General features: G+C 43.2%; 1 protein-coding gene across 3 annotated transcripts in view; it reads left to right on the top strand.

Annotated features, from left to right (window-relative positions):
- Positions 1 to 6,000, top strand: part of ICA1 (islet cell autoantigen 1) — an 89,804-nt gene that overhangs the window by 23,747 nt on the left and 60,057 nt on the right. Inside the window, exon 1 of one of the 3 annotated variants that reach the window (XM_056518925.1) lies at positions 2,140 to 2,159. The exons of the other annotated variants lie outside the window; for them this stretch is intronic. The gene's annotated coding sequence lies outside the window, so the exon portion shown is untranslated. Of the gene's footprint in view, positions 1 to 2,139; positions 2,160 to 6,000 lie in introns of those variants that run through there. 3 annotated transcript variants of the gene reach the window in all.

The raw sequence follows: 6,000 nt of genomic DNA on the forward strand, positions 1-6,000 counted from the left end.
CCAGTGCGGCTTTCTCACAGCCCCGGCAGAGTTTTCCTCCATCTTATTGTCGGCCATGTTATTGTCAGGCTGCAGCTCCCCAGGATGTGTAAACACTGCACACGTCTCTGTATACCGTGCCTATGATTAACCCTTTATGTGCCTGTGAGGTATGAGTCAGCTGACTGTCTAAGCTAATCAGACAGGTAAGGTCTATGCTACACTGAAGCATCTCCCAATGGTAGTTTCCCCAACCAGGGTGCCTCCAGCTGTTGCAAAACTACAACTCCCAGCATGCCCGGACAGCCGAAGGGCAGCTGTCGGGCATGCTGGGGGTTGTAGTTTTGCAAAAGCGGGAGGCACCCCTAAATTATGCAGGCATTGCATGGTTGTGTTATGTGGGCACTGTATGGCTGGTCTCTAGTTAATGTATGGTAGTATTATGTGGTTGCTCCATGGCGGTACAGTGCAGGTACTATGACAGTAATCTGAACATATGATGACATTATTGTTTGGGGTATTATGTGGGCATTGTATGGTGATATAATATCAATGCTGTAGGGCAGGATTATGCGGGCATTAAATGGCAGTGTTATGTGGACACTGTATGGCAGTATTATGTGGGCATTGTGTGGCAGGAGCACTGTATGTCGTGTGGCCATTGTATTGTATGCTGGTATTATTAATGCACTGTGTGCCATTATTATGTTGGCAATGTATAGCAGTATTATGCAGGCACGTATGTGGGCACTGTGTGGCAGTTGTAGGACAGTATTATGTAGGCACTGTATGCTGGTATAAAATGGACACTGTATAGCAGTTGTATGGCAGTATTATGTAGGCACTGCATAGCAGTTGTATAGCAGTATGATGTGAACACTGTATGACAGTACAATGTGGATCCTGTATAGCAGTTGTATGACAGTACAATGTGAGCACTGTTTGGCAGTTGTATGGCAGTATAATGTGGACATTATGGCAGTTGTACAACAGTATGATGTGGACACTATAGCAGTTGTACGACAGTATGATGTGGACACTATAGCAGTTGTACGACCGTATAACAAGGACACTGTCAGTTGTATGACTGTATGATGTGAACACTATGACAGTATAATGTGAACACTATGGCAGTTGTACGACCGTATAACATGGACACTGTCAGTTGTATGACTATATGATGTGAACACTATGGCAGCTGTATGACAGTATAATGTGAACACTATGGCAGTTTTACGACCGTATAATGTGGACACTATGGCAGTTGTATGACGGTATGATGTGAACACTATGGCAGTTGTACGACCATATAACGTGGACACTATGGCAGTTGTATGATGTGAACACTATGGCAGTTGTACGACCGTATAACGTGGACACTATGGCAGTTGTATGATGTGAACACTATGACAGCTGTACGACTGTATAATGTGAACACTATGGCAGTTGTACGACAGTATAACGTGGACAATATGGCAGTTGTACGACCGTATAATGTGAACACTATGGCAGTTGTGCAACAGTATAACGTGGACACTATGGCAGTTGTATGACAGTATGATGTGGACACTATAGCAGTTGTACGACCGTATAACATGGACACTGTCAGTTGTATGACTGTATGATGTGAACACTATGACAGCTGTATGACAGTATAATGTGAACACTATGGCAGTTGTATGACGGTATGATGTGAACACTATGGCAGTTGTACGACAGTATAACGTGGACAATATGGCAGTTGTACGACCGTATAATGTGAACACTATGGCAGTTGTGCAACAGTATAATGTGGACACTATGGCAGTTGTATGACGATATGATGTGGACACTATGGCAGTTGTACGACCGTTTAGTGTTGACACTATGGCAGTTGTACAACCATATAATGTGGACACTATGGCAGTTGTACGACCGTATAATGTGAACACTATGGCAGTTGTATGACGGTAGGATGTGAACACTATGGCAGTTGTATGACGGTAGGATGTGAACACTATGGCAGTTGTATGACGGTAGGATGTGAACACTATGGCAGTTGTATGACAGCATAACATGGACACTATGGCAGTTGTATGACGGTAGGATGTGAACACTATGGCAGTTGTATGACAGCATAACATGGACACTATGGCAGTTGTATGACGGTAGGATGTGAACACTATGGCAGTTGTATGACGGTAGGATGTGAACACTATGGCAGTTGTACGACAGTATTACAGATAAGCTACATAGGAAACATGTAGAAAACATGCAAAAAAAGGTTTCTTCATTGTGTAAACAAAGTTCTGCAACACTCTAATACAGTGGTCTACGAACCACTCCTCCGGGCCGAAGGCTGTCCGGACATGCTGGGAGTTGTAGTTTTGCGACAGCTGTAGAATCACTGTTTGGAAAACACTGTACTGGGCCTATAAGACGGATTTGGCTGTCCGGGCATGCTGGGAGTTGTAGTTTTGCAACAGCTGGAGAATCACTGTTTGGAAAACACTGTACTGGGCCTATAAGACGGATTTGGCTGTCCGGGCATGCTGGGAGTTGTAGTTTTGCAACAGCTGGAGGTCTGCAGGCGTCACGAATAGCAAGGGTTAACAAGCACCCTTTAATCACCGCACAGCTACACTCACCATACCCTACACCCCCCCAGGCTATCACATTTCTATTCACTCACAGCTAGTGGAGATCTTGAAAATGCTTATGAACGCCCAGCCCACAGTACACACGTCTGGGAGCTCCACGTCATATGTCACCTGCTGACTCCCTGCAGTCCGGACGGTCATCAGGCTCGGCCTCCTCTATGTACAGAAGGCAATGCAGCTTTTCCTATATTATAACCTGACGTCAGTGAATGGAAGGGACATGTAGGAGCAGAGTGACTGTGTCGCGGCCAGGAACCTGCCGTCCATTGTCTATTCCTGGGATTTCCAGATCGAGTGATTTTTATTACAGCTCATTTAACCCATTACTTCTTTACTGTGCAGCGTTGGTGCTGGTTGGTGCCATAGGGGAATTGTATTAAAAGTCATTTTGTTTTATAACTTTACTAATGGTATCGCCCCCTGCAGGTTGTAGCCAGGGGGCCAGGAGGGGAGGCCTGGTGCAAGGGTTTTTGCCACCCTAGGTGAAAGCTAATTTTGCTGCCCATTGGCTCTGCCCTTTGACACGCCCCCACCTTACTACTGGGGTGACACACTGTAACAACCTCCTCCTCATGTAATCTCCTTACTACTGGGGTGACACACTGTAATAACCTCCTCCTCATCTAATCTCCTTACTACTGGGGTGACACACTGTAACAACCTCCTCCTCATGTAATCTCCTTACTACTGGGGTGACACACTGTAACAAACCTCCTCCTCATCTAATCTCCTTACTACTGGGGTGACACACTGTAACAACCTCCTCCTCATGTAATCTCCTTACTACTGGGGTGACACACTGTAATAACCTCCTCCTCATCTAATCTCCTTACTACTGGGGTGACACACTGTAACAAACCTCCTCCTAATGTAATCTCCTTACTACTGGGGTGACACACTGTAACAACCTCCTCCTCATGTAATCTTCTTACTACTTTGGTGACACACTGTAACAACCTCCTCCTCATCTAATCTCCTTACTACTGGGGTGACTCACTGTAACAAACCTCCTCCTCATGTAATCTCCTTACTTCTGGGGTGACACACTGTAACAACCTCCTCCTCATGTAATCACCTTACTACTGGGGTGACACACTGTAACAAACCTCCTCCTCATGTAATCTCCTTACTACTGGGGTGACACACTGTAACAAACCTCCTCCTCATGTAATCTCCCTACTACGGGGGTGACACACTGTAACAAACCTCCTCCTCATGTAATCTCCCTACTACGGGGGTGACACACTGTAACAAACCTCCTCCTCATGTAATCACCTTACTACTGGGGTGACACACTGTAACAACCTCCTCCTCATGTAACCTCCTTACTACTGGGGTGACACACTGTAACAACCTCCTCCTCATGTAATCTCCTTACTACTGGGGTGACACACTGTAACAAACCTCCATATCATGTAATCTCCTTACTACTGGGGTGACACACTGTAACAACCTCCTCCTCATGTAATCTCCTTACTACTGGGGTGACACAGTGTAACAAACCTCATCCTCATGTTATCTCCTTACTACTGGGGTGACAATTAGTGTTGAGCGGCATAGGCCATATTCGAATTCGCAATACTTCGCGAATATATGGACAAATATTCGTCATATATTTGCTAAATTCGCATATTCGCAATATTCACGTTTTATCATAAGCAAAAATTTGCGTATGCGAAATTTACATATGCGAAAATTAGCATATGCAAAAATTAGCATAAGCGAAAATTGCTACACCAGTCTCACACAGTAGTATTAGAGCAGAGAGGGATGATCACTGTGATGTGTACTGTGAAAAAAAAATATGAATATTCATAATTGCGAATATATATTGCTATATTCGCGAATATGCGATATTCGCAAATAAAATTTGCATTGCGAATATTCGCGAGCAACACTATTTGAAATTATATTTCCATATTCCTAGAACACACTATGGGGGACATTTTATCATTGTTTGCTTTTGGTAAGCAAGTTCTGAAGGCATTTATTTATTTATGTATTTATTTTTTGGCTTATGTGCTACATATTTATCATACTCTCACAGGGGGCTGATAAATTTGGAGCACAAAGGCAAAAAAGTTGCAGCTGAGACTTTTGTGAGACATTTTTGCGACTTTTTTAATTTTGCTCAAGTATGGGAGTTTTGTACTCCAGGTCAGACCCGGAGTAGACTTGCAACTTTTTGAAAGGGGGATTGCAACTTTTTTTTTTATTTATTTTTTGCCTATGTGCGACTTTCGCACATCATACATTTTTGACCACTGCAAAGTGACTGTTTTTATGTTGCAATAGGACAGGAGTGAGCACGGATGAGTGCTAGTCCCACCCCCACTTCCTGCACCTGGACAGGTTTTGTTCTAGTTGATATGTGGTGTGTTTTTGTGTATTTTATTTTATTTTTTATAAAAAAATTTTACAAGCCATGAATTCTATTTAAAGTACCTAAACAATTTTATGTAGTATATTATAAAGGTTAATATTTTTCCAAAATACACAACATATAAAAATTTTTTGATTTTGACAGCAACCATTTAAAGGGGTACTCCACTTCCTTAGCTTTCGGAACATTTTGCCATAGGGGTATGGCGTAACGTAACAAGGGGCGTTGCCGTGACATCACGACCCCCACAAAATGTTCCGAACACTGGGACAGTGGAGTACACCTTTAAGGCTGGGATTCCACTTTGTAAGGCCATTTATTATAATTTTTTTTTTTTTTACCAAAAACACTATTTTCATCCTTTTTATGGCTTTTTTTTATTATAATTTTTTTTTTTTTTTTTGGCTTAGGGCTAGTTTTTCCAAAAACACAGCATGTTGGTTTTTTTTTTCTTTCAGGAAACTAGATCACTCTAGGACAAGTTTGCATGTTCTCCCTGTGTTTTTTTGTGGTTTTCCTCTGGATTCTCCAGTTGTCTCCAAAACATCTGAGTTGTGTGATCAGAGTTGTGTACGGTTAGGCGGACTATGTCATTATTACAATAAAGGGGACGCAGTGCTGGTCTTTCCTGTTGTGTTACCTGCACAGCCCCTTCTAGGCACCCGGCAGAGAATGCTGCTGAACCCATTCAATTGAATGAGGTTACACTGCAGTTCCCTACACAGCCTGGTGGCTGGGGGATGGCGCCACTGTGCACAGAAGAAATTTCACATACAGATGTAAAAGTGATTCTAGCGACTTCACTTTATGAGATGGTGAAAACCCCTTTAACTCTTGCTAAGCCAAACATTACAGGTACAGCTGGAGCCGGGTTATGTTATTTGCGTTCATACTGTCCTTGAGGGATAAACCAGTTTTTCCGGCTGTGTGCCGCTGATCACCACTGGTTATCTTTACACTAGATCAGCGTTCTCCAAACTGTGGCCCTCCAGCTGTTTC

The sequence above is a fragment of the Hyla sarda genome, chromosome 5 (assembly GCF_029499605.1).
Source record: "Hyla sarda isolate aHylSar1 chromosome 5, aHylSar1.hap1, whole genome shotgun sequence".
NCBI lineage: Eukaryota > Metazoa > Chordata > Amphibia > Anura > Hylidae > Hyla > Hyla sarda.